This window comes from Syngnathoides biaculeatus, chromosome 12 (genome assembly GCF_019802595.1).
Source record: "Syngnathoides biaculeatus isolate LvHL_M chromosome 12, ASM1980259v1, whole genome shotgun sequence".
In the NCBI taxonomy this organism is placed as follows: Eukaryota; Metazoa; Chordata; class Actinopteri; order Syngnathiformes; family Syngnathidae; genus Syngnathoides; species Syngnathoides biaculeatus.
The window spans coordinates 1,392,151-1,418,626 of record NC_084651.1 but is presented as its reverse complement, the minus strand read 5'-3'; the positions used below and the strand labels follow the sequence as shown (position 1 = coordinate 1,418,626).

Below are 26,476 nucleotides of genomic sequence, written 5' to 3'. Positions count from 1 at the left end.
AATGTTCAATGTGGCTCATTCCAGAAACTGGGTCATACGCGGTGTAGCGGTCTGACAAGGAAAAGGCACAGAAACGCAAGGCTAGGCGGGATCCAAAAGGCATACAGCAAGGTCTGATGACTACGGGGCAAACTAACAAACTCAACAGGACTGGATCAAACAAAAGGGCACTGAATCGCTGTGACTAGGGTTACTCAAACTTACGCGTGGAAGCGGAGAGTCCGACAGGCAGTCAATGCAACTCACTAACCTAAAGCAGCGAACTGGCAAATGCCAGCAACAAAAACTCCAACTTAAATGGCCGTCTAATTGCAGTCCCAATACGAAACGCCTGAGACCGGTGACAGAGCAGAGCGGACCAAGACTTGCTCATGACAAAACGTGCTAAAAAAAAAAAAGAAAAACAAAACAACTGAAAGTGTGTCGTTACGTCATTATCCAAGCCGCTTATCCTCACAAGGGTTGCAGGAAAGCCAGAGCCTATCCCAGTGAGTCGCAGGGCAGATTATCGGGAATCGATCCCACGCTGCCCGCACCAAGGTCACTACGCCATCAGTGTCTCCCCAACTGAAAGTGAAACTTGATTTTTTTGCACTTTCAATGATCTCAAGCGGTCCGTTTTCATCAGCCAGCTTGTCGGGTCTGAAATCATTCCGTCGTCGCGCATTTGCGCGTCAAATAATAACGCAAAAGGTGACAACCGAACGCTTTGACTTTGAGGCAACGCCCGCATTTTTGCTCGTCGACATGCGACAAGAAAGTGATTGTCAACACCAGCGTGCACGTGCGTGACTGCATTCATTTTTTTTACCATTTTTTTTTTTTTTTGAAGCGTGTCCATGTGCATTTGAGTGCTCCAACTCACAGCACCAGGAACTATTTTTTTTTTTGTTCAGCGTCAAGGGGAGATGTGCTGTAGATTTGAGTGGAATAAAGAGATTAGCTGTGTGCGGATAATCCTTTTCTCCTGTCTAGTCAATCAAATCCTTCTTTACAGTTGAGGGCGATAAATTGCAAAGTTTTTACCGCAGCAAACGTCACGTTTGCGACGCCTCAATGCGAAAAGTCAGCGCCACGCTCACGCCTTTCAAGGTTATTCCGCCCGCCAATTTGTTCTGAGCGACCCGTTTTGTATCCATCTGCCGGCTTTGTGTGCGTGAGCGAGGCTGCGAGGCGAAATCCAATCCAAAAGCCTCCGAGAAGGCCCTCGAAGTCGCTCCGACTCGTCCCCCGGCGCGGCGCGACCACGCACTTAGCGGTGGCTAATGGCAACGTAGCATTAGCTTCAAATAGGAAACTGCAACACGCTGCCGACGAGACTAATGAGTCTAAATGTCCATTTGAAAGAAACTACATAATGATGTTCTTATTATATACTACAGTATACTACTATGAAATACGAGCATCGGCACCATTTGCACAATCGACACGGTGAAAGTCACTTTAAAGTGCATCCACTCTTTGAAGTCTTGACAGCCTTTGCGCAAAGGTCACGGCACTGGATCATCGTCGTAACTGCTCCTACACACGAAAAAGCCAAAGAACAAAACAAAAAGCAAAGCGACCCTCGACACGACGGGCTCCATTTTCTTCTCGCTGTCCGCGTGTCAATCAAGTCAAGACGCGGAATCGGGTTGGAAACGAGAGACAACCGGCGTTGAAATCCACGCACGATCGTGGGCGGCTAAAAGACGCTAACCGCTAACCGCGGGGATCCTCTTAATGATGCTAATGTCATTATTGCTATGGAAGATTAATGAGTATTATATTTATAGGCCAGAAAGGGATGCTGAGTGGGAGCGAAGATTCTCGTCTTAATCGCTCGTCGCTGCCCCCGGAAACTTGAATATTCCAAAATTGCGCGCGCGAGAGATGCAGCGCGGATCGCAATTTTTTCCCTCTCGATGTCATCATCTCGGGATTATCTCGTGATTAAATTGTGTGTCACGTTGTTCCTCGTCAAAGACTCAAAAATCAAGTTTTCATTTCATTTGGACTTTTTCTTACAAAGCGCTTCACTACTTTTCACACTTCCTGTAAAGTGGAACTTGTAAAATGGACCCAGCGCTGAGATGAGCGTCGTGAACAATCTTGCCAAATTTGAATGATTTCAAAAAAACTCGCCAAGGGTATAAAATGAAATTTGAAAAATCATGAAACGTTCTCTCACATGGGACTTAAAAAACAAAACAAAAAAAAAAAAAAAACTCGACCTCCTCACTGTTGTCTTTCCCTCCCTGACGCGAGGACACTCAGGGCCGACAACGAGGCGCTCTAATGCTGCCAGAGTCCGCGGGGAAGATGGCATAGCTAGCTAGTGAACATAGATGTGCGAGTTTGTCACTCGGCCTCATTTTAGACCCCCCCTCCATAATCAGAGAAACTGAAATGGTGAAAAAAAACGTTTTACGCTATAGCTTCACAAACGACTACTATATAATCCATCCATTCATCCACTTTTTTGCTGCTTATCCTCACAAGGGTTGCGGGAAGTGCTTGGGCCTATCCCAGCTGTCAACGGGCAAGAGGCGGGGCACACCTTGAACTGGTCGCCAGCCAATCGCAAGGCACATCGAGATAAACAGTCGCACTCACGATCACACCAAGGGTCAATTTCGAGTGTCCAATTAATGTTGCATGTTTTCGGAATGCGGGAGGAAACCGGAGTGCCCACCCGGAGAAAAGCCACACGGGCACGGGGAGAACAAGCAAACTACACACAGGCGAGCTGGGAGGCCAACGTTTTACCGGCTGAGCCACCATACTGCCTTTAGATATATACAGTCAATATAAAATATGCTTATAAATATATATCGGTGAGTTAGGGATAAGAATTTAAACATTTTATTGTGGTCTGGAAAAAAAAATGACTGACTGAATTGGAAGTTACAGTTTAGGGGCAAAAAAAAAAAAGAAATCAAAACCTTTTTTATTTCTATTTTTAGGGGGGTAGAGCTGGACTTTTGGATGTCAGGCAACCTTTGACCCCCCCCCCTCCCCTCCCCTCAAAAAAAGTGAGCTGACACTTGACAGTAAAAGTTTGATGCTGCTTTTGCATTTGTGCTCGAATGTTCTAAATCCCTCCTGGCCTCGAACGCAGCATCGCGTGAGCCGCCAACTGGCCTCACACCTTCTTTTTGGGACAATTGCAACGTTTGTTGGAGCTTCCATTTTGGGAATTTAACATCTGCACAGGCGCACCCTGCGGTCACCCGAGGTTCTGATTTCACTTCATTTGCTCCGATCTATTGTGGGGAGGAAGAATGTACTGGAACATTTTCTGAAGGTCTCGTGCGGATGCCCACACAAAGTGGAACTTGAAACTATAAACCAGGATTGAAGCCCCAACTTGAAAACCTGACCCTTAGTTTGAAACCCCAATTTGAAAGCCTTGTCCAGGCTCAAGTCTCTAACCCAGGTCTGGAGTGACTCCGTAATCTGAAACCTTAAACTCCATCTTGAAATTTGAACCCGGTCTTGCAACCCTAACTCAAAATCTTGGTTTCATACCCTTATTTTTCAGGTTTCAAACCCTCCCTCTGGAATGAGACCTAATTTCAAAGCATAACGCGACTTCGAAACACTCAATTTTGAAACACAAACTGGAAAACCAAAACTTTGTGTGAAATGACAAGACAGGCTTGAGACCCCAAATCTTGTTTGAAACCAAATGACAAAAACTCTCCTTTGAAACCCTCATTTAAAAATGTCTTTGGTTTGTGGTCGACCCTCTCCAAAGGCCCACGAGTGTGCCTCAAGGCTCACTGCTAGGGACTTTTGTTTTTCAATAGTCTTGATGCCTGGAAGACTTTCCATGCACCTCAAGATTGACTTTGTCACACTGTATCGTATTAAACTACAAAGTCACATTAACATTTAATAACAGTGTGATTTCCTGGTCATCAAAACATTTCTTTCATCCTTTTTTTTCCCAGTGTGGAGCTGTAATGGCGTATCATTTCATTTCAATGTGGAGGGGGGTGGGGGAGCGTCCAACGGCCGCGATCCGCGTAGGCGTGGCGGGGGGGATCGTCCCCCCGAACGGTACCACAAGTACGTACACGTCGTTCATCGGGTTGCCCTCGCGTCGCGTCAAGGCTGCGCTCGTGCAAAGCTTTTCCGGAGCATTAACACGAGGACGCACACGCGACCGCAGAGGATTTGCGTGGATGCGGAGGCAGAGAAAGAGGATTTGGGACTTGTTCAAATGTCAAAAAGAAGCTTGAAAGCACTTAAAAGAGAAGATATTGTGGTAAAAACCGAAGAGCCTCCTTGACCCACGTGGGCCCCCGTAAGCCGCACGCTGTTATTTCCTGTCTGCGCCACATGATTCAGACATCGATTAGCAAAAACACTCGAGCGACACGATCGTCCTGAAACCTTCATTTGGAAGTCCAAACCCTGGCTTGCAATCCCAATCTAAAACCGTGATCTTGTCTTGAAACTGCAACCGTTAATTCATGAGAGGAACCCTGACTATAAACTCTCAAACCATTGTGAAACTCTTCATTGGAAACCCGGACTTGAAACCCAGACAATGTTCATTTAAAACAGGTCTTGAAACCGTTCTTTGGAACGCTAACTTCAAACTGTAACCCAGACCGGGAAGCAAAAACTCCTCGGCCACTCGGTTACTATTTCAAATACTGCGCTACAGTTCCTGAGCCTTGTTTGAAACGCGAAGCCAGTCTGGAACCGTCCGAACCAGGATTTCCTCCCCCCTCGAGGAAATCCGAGGTTATGATGTTGAAATGTGCGCGTCGCTACTGTTTGAATGGCGGGAAGTCCAGTGCGACCCGGGTCAGCGGCACAGCTGTAAAACGTTTCACCGACAGCCTCATTCTTTCAACAGGCGCACGTTATCGTGTCGCTCAGTTTTTGTTTTTTTTTTAACGCGTTGCACCACCGGAGGCCGTTCGGTGATTCACGAGAGGCGACAGCGCGGCCGACTCATTAGCGCGGATCGCAGGTGAGAAGCGGTCCCGTTGCCGCACAACGTCCGAGGCCCGACGTCGACGCTTTTGAAAGTCGCATCCTGGCTTCAAAATCTCGGAACCCTCATCCGGGTGTAGTTTCAAAGCTCTCTTATCGTGCCTTGACAACCGACAGACCAGTTGAAAACCCGAACCGAAACCTTTCTTTGAAGAATAATTTCAAATCAGCTCATTTTTTTTTTCCCCCCAAAAAATTATTTTTAGTCCTTCCAAACAAAGGCGGCTGGCACTCCTTTCACGCATTTCAGCTTTTAAAATAGCGGCCGAACAAAACGCCAGAGGACACTTGCAGGAAGTGGGGCCTTGTTGCCATGGAGACGGGAGGAAGCTCTGGCGGGACCTGATTTTGGGATGGGCCAGATAAGACCGCGCAAAGGTTTGTTTGGATGGCGCATTATCTTGGGGAGCACGTTGACCTTTGTTAGCGTCTCCTAAAAGGGAAAAAGTCCCACAAAACGTAACCAAGTACACATTCCGCGTGACTCCGCCCTGCAAAATATGAAACGCGTGCAAGCTGAATCCTCGGCGAAATGATTTGAGTACTTTTGCCACCTCCTGGCGCTTCTCAATTCGTCGCCGACGGGAGCGACTCCTTATAAGGAAACGATTGGAATCTCGTTTCCTTATGAGGAAACGATTGGAATCCCCTTTGCGTCACGTCAGGGTCATTGTGTGACTCTGCGTCAACTTCCTTTCGTACGCAACAATGAGGTGAGCTCACTTGGTCAACAGAAAACAAACAAAAAAATGAAGACGTGACACACGGTCGCCTTGAAGATGACAAAATACTTTGGATTGTCTTTGTTATGGAATTAATAAGTGCCACCAGGATTTGAATTTGAAATGTAAAGCGATCACATTTTCCATAGTTGCTCAAATTGGCCGTCTGTGCCACCAGGCAGGGTCACTTCAGGTCGGAACCGAACAGCCAGCCGATCCCAGTTGGGCTTTCTTCGTCACGTGACGTCACATACTGAGAAAGCCGAACTGCGATTGGCTGGCTGTTCGGTTCTGACCTGAAGTGACCCCGCCTGGTGGCACAGATGGCGAATTTTAGACAGCCAATGGGAGCCAATTGAATTGTTAACATTGAAATGTTACACTGATTTACAACTATTGAAAATATGATCACTTTACATTTCAGATTCAAATCCCGGCGGCAATTATTTACTTCCATAGTTTCTTTGACTCCAAGGCTTTATTTATATTATGTTTTGTCACTGTGTGATTCAGTCGGATCGCAGGACTTCCTGGTTGCCTGACTCATTTCAATCATCTGCCGAGGAAAATCTAATCCATCCATTTTCTTTTGCTGCTGATCCTCACGAGGGTCGCGGGAGTGCCGGAGCCGATCCCAGCCGTCGACGGGCAGGAGGCGAAGCACACCCTGAACTGGTCGTCAGCCAATCGCAGGGCACACGGAGACAAACAGGTGCACTCCCAATCACACCGACGGGGCAATTTAGAGCATCCAATTAATGAAACCGGAGCGCCCACCCGGAAAAAAACCCACGCAGGCACAGGGAGAACATGCAAACTGCAGACAGGAGGGTCCGGGATTGAACCCGGGACCTCAGAACTGCGAGGCCAACGCTTTACCAGCTGATCCACCGTGTCGCCCGAGTGAAGTCCATATAAAAACGGAACCGAACGACCAGACAACGAGGGAAAAACTGGACAAGACATGGTGGACGCGATAACTCAGTGAAATGAAATATGGAATGCAACAAAACATGAAACAAAAACCCAAACCAAAAGACGGACCGGGACACGTCTGCTGCAGAACGTAAAAGCTAACGAACCAAAATTCAAAGGTAAAATCGATACTCCAGATCTTATTTGATAACACTTAAGAAAAACAGCCCTAAAAAGGAATCGTTAAATACCTCAAATCTCATCCCAAAAAAAATCAAAATAATGACCATCTCCAGGCATTATGTCGCTATAATCTTTGCCATCCCGTCTCGAAATGTTTTCCTAGCGCGCTACCGCACGTTAGCGAGCGCTAAACAGGCAGCGTTTGCACACGTCTGCACATTTTGCACAAATCGGCCGTTCGTGATGAAATTCTGCCGCAATTTGACGCGGGAGGAAGGAAGGAAGGAAGGAAGGGGGAGGAAAAAAAGGGGGGGAGGAAAGGTGTGAAAGCGGGCAAAATGGCAGAAAAACAAAACGAGATGAGGTGAGCGAGGACATGAAAGCCAAGATTACGCGCGGGTGTTTTCTGCTGATGGCGTCGCGTTCGTTTCGCTCTCCGCCGTCGCCGGCGTCCCGCGAAGCCTTCGAGGAGGCCGCTTGGATCGCCTCCAGGCTATTATAAGCAGATGAGATGGCGTGGGGAGGGGGGAGGGGGGTGTCGTTTGGCAAGCGCCGAGGAGAGGTTGCGTCACGGAAGGTGGGGGGGGGGGGTTGTCAGCCCCGAGCCCCCCCCACTGCTAGCTAAACATAAAAAGTGTTTAAGCTTGATGGCGGCGTGGCGCAGCTGCCCGGTCGAGCCTCAAAGAAAACCTCCAGTGAGCTGACCTTGACTCATTTTTGATATTTTATGGTTTTGTTTTTTTTTTTTTTGGGGGGGGGGTTGTTTTTACCATCAATACATGCATGTATATTCGCGCACTCATGAATGGACCCAATTTCCGATTCCCGAGGTTAGCGTGCGAGCCGATTGTACCCACTGTATGTCCTGATAGCTCCGAGGTTCTGGGTTCAAATTCGATACAGCTTCTGAAACTTTTTACTGACTGATATTAATACTTTTTTTCTCATTTGTTGAAATTTATTTTCGGGAGAAATTGATCCCACCTGGTTTCGGAGCTCACAGCATCCTCGAACCTCAGGTCTTAAAATTGCTCCTGTCGTGGAATTTTCTGTGTATGTTCTCCTCCGAGCTGAAAAAAAAAAAAAAGAGAAAGAATTTCATTCATACACATATGACAGGCGTGTCAAAATCATTTTTCTCACGTTTTTTCGCATTGTTGTTCCGGTTTCCCTCAGAGGGCCGTTACGACTGTGGAAACAAAAATATGTAATCATCTCATCATATCTACATCACCAATCTATGAACTCGTTTTGGCATCAGAAATCAAGCGTAATGCGTTTTTCAACCATTCACGTTTGGTAACACAAAAATGCTCGTCATATCTCAACTTTATCATTGATGATATATGACAATTCTAAATTTTGGCACAGATTTTTACAAGAATCATGGAAATTGACACTCGAGATGTGGCTTCGCGGGCCAGATAAAATCAGATCTTGCCCCCGGGCCTTGAGTTTGACACCTGTGACATATGACAAGGAAAAAGATGCAGTACTACTACTATGACTGCATGTTCAGGAGTTTAGAAAGTATTTAGCACTCTACAAGAGTCCGGGGAGGTTGATACATCTTTAAAAAGTGTACCAGTACTCCCCTTCGCGGATTTCACCTATTGCGGGGGCAGTGTACCTCACGTAGCGTCCGCAAGAAAAAAAACGTTACGAACGGAGAAGCCTTGACATCAATGACGGCCGCCGCCGCTTGCCGTACGTACGACTTGAAAGAACGATTGGCGAGCTGCCGCCGAGACGCCTCGGGAGCAGGAAACAAAAAGCGCGCGGCGGCGGCGCAATTTTATTTGCTTGCTGTGCACCTTCATTCCAATTCTGTCATTGGAGAAGATAAAGGCGCCGTTTGTTTTTTTTTTTCTTCTACCCAAACGGCGACTTTGTTTTTTCTCACTTGGTTTGCCAAGCCTGCCGACCAATCAGAAGGGAATGCTTCCACGCCGTTGGCATTTGAATTCTCCTTTTGCGTCGTCGTGAGCTCATTGTTTGCCCGCCTCATTTTAGTCGGGTCGGACCGGAGGCTCCGGCACCACCCTTGTGAGGATAAGCGGTGCAAAAAATGGATGGCTTGTGTCAAACAGAGACAACAAAATAATTATCATAACTACTGTAACATCTACGCTAATTTTCGGGAGCCCATCTATATGCTAGCATACCTTAGAAGTTAGCATTAAGCTTCCAGACTTTTTTAAGCCATCAATCCATTTTCCTAGCCGTTTATCCTCACGAGGGTCGCAGGCGTGCTGGAGCCTATCACCGGGCAGGAGGCGGGGTTACACCCTCATCTGGTTGCCAGCCAATCGCAGGGCACATGGAGACAAACAACCGCACTCACCATCACACTGAGGAGTGTTCAATTAATATTGCATATTTTTGGGATGTGGAAGGAAATCGGAGTGCCCACCCGGAGAAAAGCCACGCAGGCACGGGGAGAACATGCAAACTCCACACAGGCGGGTCCGGGATTGAACCCGGGATCTCAGAACTGTGAGACTGACGCTTTCCAGCTGATCCACCGTTCCGCCAGACTTTCTGAAATATGAAATGAAATCCTGTGGTGGAGCATTTAGTTGAATTTTGTGCGTCCGTTTTATGGTTAACTTAACATAAAAAAAAAAAAAAGCGTGAATCAAGAACGCTTTGCTTTTCAATCGGAGAACCGAGAACGCGAGGGAGAGTATTTTGCTTTCTCAAAGTGATCTTACCCGATCGTCTCCCATGACGAGACATTTTAAGACTAAGAAGAAACACTGAACAAAAAGGATGTCAAAACCAGAAAAAGACCTAAAAACGAGAATTTTGGACGCAAAAGTACATGCATTATGTTTTGTTTTTTTTTAATAACCTGATTGAAACATGTTGATAGAATCGGTGGATTCCCAAACATAAACAATGCCAATCAGCGCAAGCGGGTTGCAGGAAGGAGCGGAAAAAGTTGCCTCCAATCAGCGCCGCTGCCAAAACAACCCCCCCCACCCCCCCCCCAAAAAAAATCCCCCCCCCCAAAAAACCCACCCACTTGTACACACACACACACACAAATATCCACGCCTGGAGCGTTTGCATTCAGCAAATCCATCCTTAAAACAATCGTTTGTTTCCCCGGGAGAGCCGCTGATTGCCGCGTGTGATCTTTGCTCTTGTTCAAACATACAAACTGCGAGGAAAAGATGTCAAAAGTGACACTTTTCTTGGATGAAAACCTCCAGACGTTTTGACCGTGCAGGAATTTGCATGTTTTTCTTTGCAGTCAAGCATCAATGGAGGAAAGCAGACAAAAAAGCCCGAAATGTGGAGGAAAATCTTTCTTTTTCTCTACCAATTGTGAATGAACACAGTACCGAAAAATCTGTATTTGCTGAAATGACCACTTGGCATCCCTTCATGTAAAATTATTCTAATAACTTACAAGACACTATGTTCTATGTGCACACAAAGTTCACGTAATTGATTTTCCATTTTTCAGTCCGCCCAAAGTTTTCTGGTAAATTTTTGAGTGGCGTTCGTCAAGGAAACTGAAACTGAAAACAAGTTGAGCAAAGATGTCACATTTTCTTCAATATTTGTCGGTGGAATATGTCACCATACTGCATAGATGGAAATCTGCTTTCAAGGTCATCGATTAGCGCTTTTAGTCAAGTGAAAGCAGCCAGTGCAAATGCCCGGAGCGGAGTTCCACAGGGAAATGTTCGAGGTCTATTCGTTTTTTGAAATGTTGGCTTTCTTCACTTCCTGCAGGTGGAGTGCGTCCCATGACTTATATTGCAATATAAATATCACATGTAAGTGTACAGTGTATACGATACACCTCTCAATCAGTCATGACACATTTTTCAATGGAGTTCCTCAGGGAAGTCGATTCATATTTGGTAAAATTGCAGAAAACTGTTGAATGTTTGTTTTCTTCCTTTTCGTGTACGTAGAATGCGCCCTAATACTTTTGTCCGTAGAGCGTCCCTAGAAAATCATATCAAAAGGCCCTTCCATTAGCTTCATTAGCCACGTGAACGCCGCCAACTCGAGGCGTGAGTGGAGATGACAGACGAAGGAATGATAAACAAGCGTCGGCCTGACCCGCTCGTGCGTCTTCCGCACGTCAGCCGCTCGCCGGCGTTTAAAGCGCAAATATTTTCAAAGCCGGCGCTGCTCGTCGAGTGTGTTGTCGGGAGGGAGGAGAGGCGCTGCATTATTTAGCGGCCGCCGCAGACAAACAACACATTTTGTTCAAGCCTTTTTTTTTTTTTTTTTTTTTGACCGCCTTACATACGGCCCCCACCCCCACCCCCACCCCCACCCAAACATGTACACACTCCTCACAACAAGTGTCTATATCAAATGAGAACAAATTATAAAGCGCTCTGATCTTCTGTTCCTTATGTGTAATGTACCCTGTATAAAATATATATCCATCCAGGCAGCACGGTGGATAAGCTGGAAAGTGTTGGCCTCACAGTTCTGAGGTCCCGGGTTCAATCCCGTCCCCGCCTGTGTGGACTTTGCATGTTCTCCCCGTGCCTGTGTGGCTTTTCTCCGGGTGGGCACTCCTGTTTCCTCCCACATCCCAAAAAACATGCAACAATAATTGGACACTCTAAATTGCCCCGAGGTGCGATTGTCTCCATGTGTCCTGCGATTGGCTGGCGACCAGTTCAGGGTGTAACCCCGCCTGCTGCCCGTTGACAGCTGGGAAAGGCTCCGGCAATCCCTGCAACCCTTGTGAGGATAAGCGGCTAGGATGGATATCGATAGGCGGGGTGCACCCTGAACTGGTCGCCAGCCAATCGCAGGGCACATGGAGACAAACAGCCGCACTCACAATCACACCCAGGGGCAATTTGGAGTGTTCAATTCATGTTGCATGGGATGTGGTTGTCACGACACATCGGAACGGAGGGTGGACCCAAATGCAGGACTCGGGAGACGCAGAGGTAATTCGGGAAAAACGTTTATTAATCCAAGGTCGGGGATCGGGCAGGGAGTCAGGTATAGCAGCGGTAATCAGGACGTCGGACGCGGAGAGCAGATCAGCGGCCAGGCAGGAGTGTCAAAGGAGTCGGGCTTACGGGGTCGGTACACACAGGAATACGATCAGAGATACGGGGGTGCTGGAACGGGGCATGCACCTCAACGATCTGGCGGAGGACCAGTCGTCACCGGGTCCTGTAAGTGTCGAAACAAGGTGCAGGTGTGTGCTGACTAATTGGCTGGCCACGCCCAGCCAGGGCAGGATGCCAGGATCATGACAGTGGGAGGAAACCGGAGTGCCCACCCGGAGAAAATCCACGCAATGATGGGGAGAACATGCAAACTCCACACAGCTGGGGGCCGGGATTTGAACCCGGGACCTCAGAACTGCGAGGGCACCGCTTTCCAGCTGATCGGTTGTCGCGAGTGCCTCCTAAAACCAGCACTTTTCCAGAAGGATGACATTTTTTTTCCATCTTTGTGATTTTTGGGTCAGTGTAGCCAAAAGTCCGGAAATTTCAGCGGGAAAGAACAAAGGCGGGGTTCTTTCCACTGCTGTTAAACGTCAAAAGGAGTCCAAATCGAGCCGAAGTCGAGCAGGCACGATGACGCACGCCATTTCCGCCAGGTGAGCCGAACGAGTGATGAAAGACGAGCGCAACGCGAGGTCGACGGGGGGGCTTTACCAACAGACAGACATTTGTAGCTCATTAAGCGGCGGGTTTTGTTTTTTTAAAACATTGTGTAGGTGTTAAAAACTCCTTTTTGCGAACATCTTAAACAATCCTTGCCTACTTGATCTTTCCCGTGTCACGGCGGCAACTTCGTTGAGCGACGAACACAAAAAGACTTTCCAGAGAGATGAAACGAGTCGGAAACGCGACAAAATGGGACTTGAACGAATCCTTGAAATTCTTCTGGAGTTTTTGTTCTCCCGAGCGCGACGACGATCAATGCAGAAATAAAGCCGCGTTTTGCTTGCAGCTGGAGGGCGATTCTGACAAAAATTGACGAGAAAACCAAAGAAATTGCAATACTCATATAGTGTTGGAGTCGTACATTTCTGGATACATATTTTCTCTTTTTTAGAAAAAGACTTTTTTTTTTCCCCCAGGTAACATTTCTTTTTTTATTATAGACTTAGGGGAATGGAGGGTACGGAGTATTTATGTCTTTTCTAATCTCACACTAGTATCACCGGCCCCACTCCTATAGCGCGTTCATTCCCACCTTCCCGCACTGCCAACCCCACCCCTAAACGTGACCCCGGTTGTCCCCCGCCCTCAACAACTCCATCGCCCCTCCGGCACGATTTCGCATGAACATGTACGTCGGAGTTGTGCTCTTTCACACACAGACAACCGTTCTGCAGCACTGGAGTCATGCGAGCTGACACATCCGAACGCTTTTGTTACTTTGCGGCGCGCTAAAGTCTGACAAGTACAGTAGACGGCCGTGTACGCACGCACGCGCACGATCATCTCAAGGCAAACAATGTGGACAGCCGGCCTGCTATTTATAAAGGGCACACTTCACAAGATATCATCTCCCCGTCATTGGTCCTCGGGGATTTTTGGCTATTTACACACCGGACGCGCGCGCTCACAATTAAAGGCAACTCGCCGCCGCCTTTGCATGTTTTCCCTGACATGATGAGATTTTTCTTTTTTTAAATACAGCAGAACAACGTCCATAAGTTTCAAAGAATCAACCAAGACGTCATTTTTGTTTAGTTTTGCAGAGCCTGGACGGATCCGCGCACGCGACGGAGATGTAACACTTGCTCCGACTCGTTAGCCGCGCGGACGCCGAAGGGCAACTTTTTGCGCCGTCCTCCCCCTCATCTGCTCTCTTCGCTCTTCTTTTCGGGACCGCCCGCCTTTCGTCTGCAGGCCGGCCGGTGACGCAAGCCGCGGCCGATCGGCGGCAAGAATCAGCTCGGAATCGTCTCAGCACCTCGGTCGCGGGCTTACTTGGCTTTACCGGATCACGCTGAGACCGAGCTGAATCTTGAATACGCCGCCGCTGGGGTCAGTCTGATTGGCTGTTCTGTTCCATTTGTGATACGATGCCGTATTCTGCATTTGATATACTAACGTGTCGCTACTGACCAATCACGCAGGGCCGCATCATCCCTTGCCCTTGTGTACAATGGTATCCCCCAGGGATCAATTCAGAGTCCAGCGCTTTTCTTGCCCTGACACGCTCCCACTGGGCAACACCATGAGAAAATTCACTATTTCATTCCATTTTTATGCAGATGACCCACAACTACACATCGCCCTTGAATATGAGAACTTGATCACCTAATTTAGACTGATTGGAAGAAATTAAAATCTTGACAATAAAAAAATGACAACAAAGATGAAGTCATTCTCTTCCACCCTTTGAAAACCAAAAATTCCACCTCTTGCTCCTCTTTCCCTTCTATGGTAAACCTCATAAAAGTCCATCAATCCATCTTTGCCGCTTATCCTCACGAGGGTCGCGTGGAGTGCCGGAGCCCATCCCAGCTGGCGGGGTACACCCTCAACTGGTCGCCAGCCAATCGCAGGGCACATTGAGACAGATGACAGTCGCACTCACAATCACGCCTGGGGGCAATTTAGCGTGTCCAATTAATGTGGCATTTTTGGGGGGATGTGGGAGGAAACCGGAGTGCCTACCCGGGAAAAAACCCACACAGGCACGGGGAGAACATGCAAACCCCACACAGGCGGGGACGGGATTGAACCCGGGTCCTCAGCTGAGCCGCCGTGCTGGCCTCAAAAATTTGTACACCTCAACCTTACCTTGGAAAGAAAACATCGCAACCGTTGTGGAGAAGAGCTTTTCGTGACTCAGAAGAACTCGCAAATTCGTGTCTTATTCAATAATTGGTCTATGTGCGGAACAAACTTCCCCCTCCATAAAAATTGCCCCTTTCTTCACCTAATATGTCCGTAATAAGCGTTTGTATCTTTATGCTGTTTTGGATGAAGGCTCTGTTTTGGAACCGCATCTACTCCCCTTTCCACTACGGATCACACTTTGGTCCAGCGTGGGCTGCGTTCAAATTGTGTTTCTACGAATAAACTTTACTAAAGAGGACAGGAACTGACCCATGGCGTCGGCCCGAGCCCGCCGCGTTTAACTTTGAATTTCACAGCCGGCGGGCTAATCGGGGAATACAGACGTTCCTCGGTGCCGAAACCGCCGAGCGAGTCTTGGTGGCGTTCTCCTGCGCTTGAGCTACGACGTTGTGTTTTGATTCGACGGAGAGAAGCTCTGTCAGGTTTGGCTCCTTCAGGCAGGGGGAGAAAAAGAAAAAAGAAAAAAGAAAAAGAAGCCAGCCCAGATCGACACTCTCCTCATTCGCCTCGCTCCTGTCGCGTCTGGCTGGCGGTCCTTGATGTCGGCCTCCCGGTGGTCCTCCCGCCGTCCCGCCGCCATCCGGGAGAACATCAACCGCTTCCTTACACGTCAGCCAGCCAGGACGCCGTTTGGAACGCTTCTTTCTATATTTATTTTTTTCGGGAAAAGTAGGCCAAGAAGCGAGGCGAGCCGTAGACCGAACGCAGAGGAGGTAAAGCGGCGGGTAAACAAGAGATTTTGCGTCATGTTCGCCGTGTCGCGTTTGATCGACGCGGGGACGGGCGTCATTCTTCGCCGACGCGCGACGCTCGGCTCGTCGCTCCTTCGTTTTCCTCCAGGAATTGTTCAAACGCGTCAACGCAAACTCTATTATTTAAAGCCGTTTGCTCGTGATGTCCGATTCCTGAGGTTTTGATGCTCAAAGTGACACACGTCAACTGTTTTGTCACTTTTCCTCATTCCGTCTGTCTGGAACGACAAATGCAGGATGCAGACTCGACAAAGAGATGAGGAAAAGTGAACCACGCCGCAGAGACCTTCAATTTGAACGAGCAACCATGTACCGAATTCATATTTTTGCATGATCCCTATGCGGTGGAAGAACTTGCCATAGTCCGCTGCAGCGCAGTCCGCTTTTAAGAGTGCCAGGAGATCGGGCGTACCGGTCGACCGTGCCGGGGCCAGAAACCGGTTTTCGGCCTGCATTTGAACGTCTCAAATCTTCTGGAAGACTGTTCCAGATTTTAGCAGCATAAAACCCGAGTTTAGTCTCGACTCGAGGCTCTGACAGAAGACCGTTTGACGAGGTTTTCAGAGTCTGAAACTGTTCATCTGGCTTCTACATCTCTGTGATCTGACTTGTACACAAGCAGAGGTGTTTTGAAGTCTACGCTCCGAGTGACGGGAAGTACCGGCCAGTGCTGTTGCAGTTTCTGGTTCTCGTTAGGACTCGTGCAGCAGCAGCAGCAGAATTCTTGATGTACTGTCTTATAACTTGTTTCAGGTCGTTACAGGAGTGTAACCTGCCGGAGAGAAATCCCGGTTTTTCTTCAAATACATTTTTTGCCACAACCCAGCCAAGTTACTCACACATTCGATGATATTTAACCAACAGAAAAGAAACGAGCGCACACATTTTGCACCAAAATCAGTCATTTCCGATGCTGGTTTCAGTTGTCCGATTCCAATTGAGGGCAGCCTAGAAATTTAGCGGCTAGCGCAACTTGACTCGCTGGATTTCTGCCACCGCAACTCGGGACTTGCTTGAAACGTGAAGGTTGTCACTTGAACCTGACTTTTGTGGCACATCTGTGAACTACTTGTCGGTTGAAGTTGTTTTTTTTTTTTTTTTTGGCTAAGTTCTAACCACTCCTGCGACTTTGCTGCAAGCAGTACAACTCCCTCACTCTGTAGCCGTGCGTGAGTGAAAGTTGACGCCTCGGGGGTTCGCTCCGGAGTTAATTGCCTGCTCGTTGCACCTCCCACAGCGGCAGTGATTTTCGACGAGCTTCTCAAAAAGCTCATCACGGTTGACTTTGTGGGATGACAGGAAGACGACTTAATCGGTCTCTTCATCCCGCCCACCCCCGGGTGCTGATTGGTCAATAGTCTTTGAATCCTCCGAGCCCCGAGGGCCAACACATCGTGACGCTTTTTTTGTTGTTTTATTTGTTTTTCGTAAAAAGTCAATTAAAAGACAAAATCGGGTAAGAAGGGTTTGCTGCAAGTCTTTGAAGTGACACCAGGAACTCAAAACAAATTAGAAGCTACGCTAATGTAGCATATAGTTCACAGACGACGACAACGGCGAGGGGCAAAACTTTGAAACGAGCATTACAAAGCAAACGGATCGACTTACTGTGTTGCTAGCTTTGTTGGCGAAGCATGAAATAGCATTTTGCGCTTTTTTTGCGGTTAACACGAGGCAGTATGGTTTGAAAATTTCATTCTAACACGTTCAGAGTGACACAAGCAAAGCACGGAGCGCAATACAACACGTTTGCCAGAAAGTCTTCGACAACGTTAGCTCTTCTATTGTAAAAAAAAAAAAAGCTTCTTTATGCTTGCGCGTGCAGCAACCACACGGACGTCACTGTTTTTTTTTTTGACGGTGTCTCTAATCACCTCGAAAAAGGGAGTCCCACAGGGATCAATTTTAGGACCACTTCTCTTTTTATATCAAAATAACATCTGTGACAAATCAAATCACTGCCAATATCGTATGTGGGTGGAGGGTAGTCTAGCGACAGTTGCCCTGCGCCGCACCGTGACTGGCCACGCTGCGTTTTTGGGGGAGTGGCCAAGCCAAAGCTCAAAGTCCATTGGTCCGAGATGGGTCAAATCCCTTGAAATATCCCTTTGAAGACCACTCCGGGGAGGAAAACACGTGTTGTGTATTACAAAGACATTTAGGCGTGTCCTTATCCACTCTGGGTGGCTTCAAAGTCAATATTTGTTCCCCCCTCCTTTCCTTTTTGTTTTTTTTTTTTTTACCCAGCGACACACAAGGCGACAATTTAAGCAAAGAAAAAAATTGTCTCGGGGGGAAACAAGGCGGAGTGACACACAGCTATTTTACTAGAAAAATGCACACACACAGACGCACACTCTTAAGGAAGCACATAAACACTCGGCCAGTCGAGAAAACAAACGTACTCGCACAAACAAACAAACAATAACAAACAAAACACACACACACAAACGAGCGCACCCTTAACACACACGCACGACTCAAATCACTGACTTCTGTGTAGCGTGTGTGATATTATTATTATTATCGTTATAACTGTGTGTGTGTGTGTGTGGTAGGGCATCGCTCTCATCTCATTTATCGGCGTAGACAAGATCTGTCTCACGCGCACACGCGGTCGCCTCATGTGTTGAAATCTGCGAGGATGATCCCCAATAACCTGTTTAACTTAATCCTTATCGCAAACACATGAATAATAAATCCGCTCCCCCTCTCTTCCACTCTCTCACCTCACTCCCTCCTTCCTCGCATCCCTCTCTCTCTCTCTCTCTCGCTCTCTTCATCACACACTCGCTCCATCGTCTCTACCAAGCGCCCCCCCCCCCCCCCCAAAAAAAAAGCTCCGTGTTCCTGCGTCGGCTGCTTGGTGGTGGCCGTGGCTGTCTTTCCCTCCAGGACAGGAAGAGGAACAGTAGCGCAGGAGTGGACACAATAACAGGAAGAGGAAGTGGGCAGTGACCTTTCTTTCTATTTCTTTTTTTTTTTTTTTTTCTCAAGGTGGGGCGGGGGGGCAAAAGACGTTGAGGGGTCTTGTGAAATTTGAGGGGAGGAGAACGAGGAGGAGGAGGAGGAGGAGAACCTGTTGGTGCTCCCAAATTGTTTTCCCGAGTTGTTCTCTGGAAGCGCCGCATCGACTCTTCACTCGGAAGATTTTGAGTTCGGGAAGGAGCAAAAATTCATTTGACAGAAACGATCCGGGCTCAGGAAAGACTCGCAAAGGATTCGCAAAGGATTCGGCCAAGGATTCCGATTTGGTTTCGGACGCTCCGGTACTTTGAGGTAAGCGTTTGGTTCTGCTCGCGGGGCAGCTTCGTTCCGCACACCTGCACAGTTGCTCGGTTCCTGATGTGAAAATGATGCCTTTGGGATTTGATGACATGATCATTCGCCAACGGGAATATCACGAGTCATTATGCGATAACTGGATTCCAAAGACACTTCATTAGGTACACCTGCACGAGATTCACGACAACCATCTGAAAATTTGGAGCCAAAAATGTCAACTTTTGCGACACGCTATTAAAATATGCAGCTTGCAATAAATGACGGGAGAACAGATTGCACTCACAGAACTCTTCATTGGGGAAAATTCAGATTTGATGATATGATATGATGACAATGCAGCGGTTATGCGATGTGACACATGTAGAAATTAAAATATAGAAACACACCAATATCAAATAGGTGGAAACGATTCGGAGAAAAATGGACTTTCTGGGCATATTTTCATCAGTGGGTATGTCATCAGTCTGTTCCACCCCCCATTCAAAAAAAAACAGTCCTTTATGAAAACATATATTTAACAATAACATCATGAAATAGAATGGAAAGAAGTCAACAACTGGTGCAAATCCTGATTTCATGTTTCGAGTCAGTGTGCTGTTCCCTCTGGCCCTTGTCCACCAGGGGGCAGTATAATGCATACAGCCAAACTACGCGAACATTTATTTGACAATGAGGCAGAAGAAGAGCCTTGCAACTAAGCTGAAGGAGTCGTTTTTCGCATACATAAAAATTATACGGCGGACCTGAACTCTTCGAAGCGGACATGGAAAATTTGCAGGGAATTGGCCTCCAATATAAATGCGCAGAAATGTTATTTATTTACAAATTTAAACCCGATACATTCTTCGATGAGCGAGGATAAATGATCAACAAGCGTTTAGGTTGATTCGGGTTGAGGTGCCACTGCAGCGCATTTAAGTCCCCGGATGCCACAAGATGGCGCCAAGTCAACATATTCATCATAGATAGGGCTTTGGCCTGAACCCGAACACAGCAAACATATGAGGTTTCAGGGATTACCAGAGTATAGCCACCCCCCCATATAGGTGAATTTCAGAATGCTGCACCAGAAATATGTGGTGGTATATTCACAGTAATCACACCGCATGCGTTTTGTTCACCCCCGTTAAGCAATTTTGGCCCCGTCGGTTTTGGGAAGCGTTCATTTTCCTGGCCGATTGTCAAAGCAGCCACTTGCTTTCAGGCCGTTCGTCGCCAGCTCCCAAAACGGCGACTTTTAAATCATCTTCCAAAATCGCTATATTTGCACACGTGATCTGTTTTGCGTCTCCTCCGCCCCGTCCGTGGATTTTTCCATCCCGGAGGGAGACGGAGGTGATTTCGTTTGTTGTTTCGCCGCGTCGGAAGCCACCCGCGCAACGAGAGTCGCTGGTCTAATTCCTGGAGAGGCAAAGAGGGGGAATAAAATCTGGGAAAATCCTTTGGGTGCCATCTGGGAGACTTGGTCGGACCACCGTTACACAAACACACACACACACACACAGATACGAGACGGGGGGGGGGGGGGCATGATTAGAGGCATTCATTCATTCGCTCGGACGGATGTCAGAGTGCTTGACAAGCTGTCCAGCTGCGACGATGGCGGCCGGGCCCGAGTCACTCGCTGATTGCTTCGGGAAAGATCTACTTTCATTTAGACGAACATTTCATACGACAACACTAATCACAAGAAAATAAAGAAGAAAAACAACAAAGTTACTTCAATTGAATTCATGGCAAAAACAATGTCAAATGTGTACAATAAAAATAGTATTATTCACCTACTTTTTAAATAATATATTCTGTACAATTGAATTCATGTGGCAACATTTTAAATAAAATAAATAATAATAAACTACAACAAATAATAAGAATACCATTTTATTATTTGGCCATCGAATTGCCGACTGTGTTCTACTTGTGATGTTGGTCAGTTGGCTGAACACATTCATCTACTGTAGTGTGTAGTAGTAGTAGTAGTAGTACTATTGTGTGAGGTACCCCCGTCATATATGGCGGGGGATCATATCGAAAATAATTGTTTAAAAAAATGAAAAACAGTACATTGTTTTATTACTCGGTTTTTTTGCAAATATACTGTCATTTTGAATTTGACGATTGTAATGTTTTGTAAAAAAAAAAAAAAAAGAAAGAAAAAAGATTGAGAAATTTGACAAATGCCAAAAAAAAAAAAAAAAAAAAAAATACCAAAAATAAAAACACGACAGCATCTGTGATGGTATGGGGGTGCTAGTGCCCATTTCAGGGGTAACTTGCGCATCTGTGAAGGCACCATTAATGCTCAATGGTACATGCAGGTTTTGGAGCAACAGATGCTGCCATCCAAGCAACGTCTTTTTCAAGGAACGTCACTGCTTATTTCAGCAAGACATGCCGAACCATTTTCTGCATGTGCTACGACAGTGTGGCCTCGTAGCAAAAGAGTGCCAGTATTTGACCGGCCTTTGTCGTAGTTCAGAGCTGGCGCGCGACGAAGTGTAAATTATGGAGACCCCAGACTGTTGAGCAATCAAAGTTGTACACCAAGCAAGAATGGGAAACAATTTCACCTCCAAAGCTTCCACACTTTGTGTGCTCAAACGCTTCTTGTGTCGCTGAGAGGAAAGGTGATGTAACCCGGTGGTAAACATGCCTGTCCCAGTTTTTTTTTTCAGAACGTGTTGCTGTCGTCAAATTCAAAACCAGAGAATATTTTTCAAACAACAACAACAAAGCTGATCAGTTTGTAGCGTGTTCAATTGAAAATACCGTTGAAAAGGATTCACAAATGGTGTTCTGTTTTTATTTACATTTTACACAAATTCATTGAAATTGGGGATTGGATATGCAATTTGTGAATCTTATTTAACATTTATTATAACAAAAAAAATGGATTTCAATGGCCTCCCAATAGACGGTGACCCCACACAGTACTTGTGCACCTTGGATGAATGTGTTCATCAAACCGGCCAACATGACGAGTATAATTGCGGCGCAATTTGACAGGGATCAAGGAGCAGTTACGCTAAATTGCTCCAAACTTGTGCAAGTTGAATGACGTCCATTCAACGGCGGAAAGCGCGTCGAAAAATGGACATCGTTCTCTCCGCCGTTCGGCACCGCGCAAACGTGCGATTCCATTCAGGCGCCGTAATTGGCCTCCATTACAAAGCGAATTTCGCCCCGACGACAGGCGGCGGCGAACAGATGACGCCAGCAACCATTTGCGCGCTCCGAACGTGCGAATTTGTGCGCCGCGCGTCCCGGCAGATTGTTCCAAGCTGCTGCGTGATTAAGGCTGTTTTAATCTCCACGCTCAGTGGCGACGGTGCCACGTTGAAAGCGGACTTGTGTCGAAAGCAGCTTTTACAACTATAAACAAGGACATCAACAAAAAACCCATCACATTTGATTTGATTTCCCTTTTCTGAGCAGTGGTAGAAAAAAAACGCTCAAAATGTATTTTTTAGGACACAAATGCACACAAAATACTTAATGCTAATACTTGTGGGGGGGGGGGGGCAGGATATGTGCGGATGTCCTTGCTGGAATGGGGGAGCAAGGCCCCCCCCCCACGCCCCGCCCCATTCAACCGCATTTGAACACTAACAGATGCCTTGAGCAGATATTGAGGACATATTCTACTGCAGTACTTCCCAAAATGTTTACATCCAAGATATCATCAATTTTAGAGAATATCATTTCAGATCTTGGATACCACTTTTTTTCTTTCCCCAGACTGACACCAGCAAAAGTATTCACTCTTGAGTACTCACTAATACAGATTACTGATACCGCTATCATTTTTGACACATCATTTCAATGAACACAACGCCACATAATTATGAATAGACTTTTCGTTCTTTCTGACGTGCATGACGAGTCGTAATCGTTTCAAATGCGTTTGAAATTTTCCTTTTTCTCACAACAGAATCTAAAAGCGTATAAATGACGCACTCGTCGGCGTTTATTTCATGACGAGTAAATGAGGAAATCTTTGCAAAGAGAGCAACACGTCGCAAGCTAGTTTTCTACCTTCACTGAAAGATTGAGAAAAAAAAACTCGATTGTACAGAAGTCAGAGAGGAAAACGAGGGAAAAAAATATCAAAATTAACAATCGTTAGTTCTCAGTTTTCATCTTTTCTTGAGAATCCGGATGGGACCGGATGCATGCAACACTTGGAAAGCCAAAATGTGAACAGCTTGTATTGAGAACATTTGCAAGGACGCAATCCAAGCAAAGTGACAGCAGCGTTCTGGAATAAAGTTGCACCAAGTACCGGCAAGGAAGATTTAATGTCATTTTTAGCCAAGATCGGCAGCCTAATGGAACAAAAAACAAGTCAACACTTCGCAGATTTCACCTACTGCTGCGCTGCTTTGGAAATCAGGATTACGCTGCATCAATTCTCGGGCCCTTTAAGTGAAATTGGATCATTTCCTGCGGCACAGCTGATGCTCATTCATAGCCACACCCGAACCCCACCCCCACCCCCACCCCCACCCCTAAAAGTGACAAAGTTCTGCCTGCTTTGTTCGGCGGAGTAGCAAAAAGTAGGTCAGCGCGTTGTGCCACTCACTCTGCCAGCGAGAAGCGAAAGCGTCTCATCGCCGTGGTTGTCTGCTCGCTCGCGGCAGCCCGCGGACAACGCTCACATGTAATTACCGATATTCCTGGAACTTGTTTATTCTCTTTGCACCTCTGCGTTAAATAAGGACAGGGGGGGGGTGGGGGGTTTGTACTTGAAATTAATGAGACTGTAATGTGCAGAAAGTGTTAAAAGGAGGGGGAAAAAAAAAACAGCTGGCATGACAGCACAGGTGCAAAAGCTTTCATTATGTTACCATGGATACCCACAGTACATCCCACTAATGATTTTCTTATTTATAGTTCGAGCAACAACTTAGTAAGAAGTACATCCAAAAGGTTAACTACTGCAGTGCATTCAAACTGCAGTTACTCAAATACGGAGAGCAGCTGCGTGGATGCCAAGTAACTATGTGGACGTCAGTTGAACAGTTTCATTTAGACAAAGGTACTGCTTTCTTCGTATGGAGAAGTGAGTTGAGTAGGGGGGAAAAAAAGTTGTTTTTTTGCATCTTGGTGACAAGGAACTAAGTTCAACTGAGGTGAGGAGCTTCTTTTACATTTTCTTTTGTATAGGGAACAAGAGAACTTGTGAGGGCAACGACTGTGTATAATCCATCCATCCATCCATCCACCATTTTCTTTGTCGCTTATCCTCACAAGGGTCACGGCGAGTGCTGGAGCCTATCCCAGCTGTCAATGGGCAAGTGACAGCTGGGAACACCCCGAACTGGTCGCCAGCCAATCGCAGGGCACATTGAGACAGACGACAGTCGCACTCGCAATCAACTTAAGAGTGTCCAATTCATGTTGGCTGTTTTTGCAATGCGGGAGGAAAGTGGAGTGCCCACCCGGAGAAAAGCCACGCAGGCACGGGGAGAACATGCAAACTCCACACGGACGGCTCCGGGATTGAACCCGGGACCTCAGAACTGCGAGGCCAACGCTTTAGCAGCTGCTCCACCGTGCCTGCCCTGCATAATTCATAATTCAAATATATAAAATTGCATAGAAAGCAAAACATTTCCATCCTTGTTACCAGCCATGACGCTAATAGTTTATTAGTTTCTGGTTAGGGGAAAAAAAAAAAAAACAACAACAACCGTGCAGCTTTTCCCAGATAAAATCAACTCAATAAAAGTGAAGTTGGAACTCATCTGATCCAATCCATCTATCCACCCATATTCTTCGTCGCTTATCCTCACAAGGGTCGCAGGGAGAGCTGGAGCTGTCAACTGGGAGGAGGCGGGCTAATCTTACAGTAAATTCCATTAAAAAAAAGTATACAAATAACATAATTTTTCGACTGCTTCCCATGAGGTTTTACTACATTCTGGGAAGAAAAGAATCAGAATTAGAATCATTAACATCTTTCATTTTAAATAAAGTCTTCCCCCCCCCCCCCGACACCACAGGAAGTACTTCCATTACAACCTATAAACTATTTTTCAACAAATGACAGATTTTTCTAATTCGACTAAATTGCGCTGGGCGAAGACTTTGGTTCCAAAGACGGGCAGATGACGTCAACCGGCGGAGGAAAAGTAAATAACGAGCGTCCACGCGAACAGGACGGAGGAAGACGCCGAGTGACGGCGAGATGACGAGCGCCAGACGAGACGGAAAGCGGGGAAAACGATGGAGGGAGGAGGGAGGAGGAAGGGAGGGGCCTCCTGCCCGCGCTAATGACCGCCGTTCGTTAGCCGCGTTTTCCCAAAAGGCTTTGCGTTTACACTTCCTGTAGCTGATTAAAAGGAATGGGGCGGGCGGGGGCGGGGGGGGGGGGGGAACATACTGTAACTGGACTCAAACTGTTTGTCATCTCACAGGAAGAGCATATACATTTACTTGAGCGTAATACAATCTTGTTCAAAAATATGATGGCAATACAAGATTATATCGAACATCCATCCATTTTCTTAGCCGCTTATCCTCACAAGGATCGCGGGGAGTGCCGGAGCCTATCCCAGCTGTCAACGGGCAGGAAGCGGGGCACGCCCCGAACTGGTCGCCAGCCAATCGCAGGGCACATCGAGACAAACAACAGCCGCACTCACCAATCACACCGACAAGGCACTTTTTAATGTGTCCAATTAATGTCGCATGTTTTTGGGATGTGGGAGGAAAGCGGAGTGCCCACCCGGAGAAAAGCCACGCAGACTCCACACGGGCGGGTCCGGGATCGAACCCGGAACCTCACAACTTACCAGCTGCCTATATTGAACATTTTTCATCAAAATAATGACCTTTGAACGTTTTCCTCTTTTGCCCACGCGGTTGAAAAGCGTCAATCCAGTTCAATTCCAAACGAGAAAATCATATTACATAATTCACACGAAGCAATGGGAACGTTGTTTTTACGTCTAATTTGGATGACACTTTGCAAAACGAATGAAAATATGACATGAAGCGGCTTCTGCTGAAGATTATTAGAAGGCCAACTCGCTCCCGTCTGCTCGTGTCTTTCTCTCTCTTTCCGATTGCACAAAATTAGAATCAGTCGTGTCAAGATGGGCGTAAATCGCGTTCGCTTTGGAAAACTTCCTTGGAGTCGCCAACCTGCCGGTGTCTCCTTGGGTGCAAATATTTATTGTCTCTCAAAATAATTCTTCTGTTCCAACATTTTTTTCCCGTGGCCGGGCCGCAGCAGCTCCTCGCCTGCGCGTCGTTGACGTTATTTGGGGCGGCCATTTTGTGTGCATTGTTTTGCGTTTTGTTCGTGTATCTCCCTCGTGATGACGTTTCTGTGTCACTTTGGTCAAGTCGTGTTTTTGCTCACATTCCAAGTTTTGCTTCGGAGTTGTCGGACCTCGGTTCAGGATTTTTGGACCTTGCCCTTTTTTGACACGTGTTTTTTTTTTTTTTTTTTTTGCTTCTACCTTTTTGGACTTAGCTGGCTTACCCGTCTATGACCTCTGACCCTCGAAAATTAGGTTTCTGCATTCGGGTCCTACCCCGTGACAAATATTATAATATCCAAATCCTTTTTTTAACTTGGCCTTCTGAAAAGTATTTTGGAGCATGTTAGAGAATCAATATGATTTTTACTTTTGGAATTGAGTCATTGAAATAAATGAACATTTCTACCCAAGTCAATTCGTTCACTTATTTTATTTTTTTCCGCGCTTGTAATTGAAGTTCAAATTTTGCTTCAAGGCAACGCGAGCAAGCAGTCATTTTGACTTTCCTATCAAATCTCTCTCTAATGGTG

General features: G+C 46.7%; 1 protein-coding gene across 1 annotated transcript in view; it reads left to right on the top strand.

The window, feature by feature from the left end:
- Positions 1 to 18,454: 18,454 nt before the first annotated feature.
- Positions 18,455 to 26,476, top strand: part of cdh5 (cadherin 5) — a 29,513-nt gene continuing 21,491 nt past the window's right edge. Inside the window, exon 1 of the mRNA XM_061837311.1 lies at positions 18,455 to 18,669. The gene's annotated coding sequence lies outside the window, so the exon portion shown is untranslated. The remainder of the gene's footprint in view (positions 18,670 to 26,476) is intronic.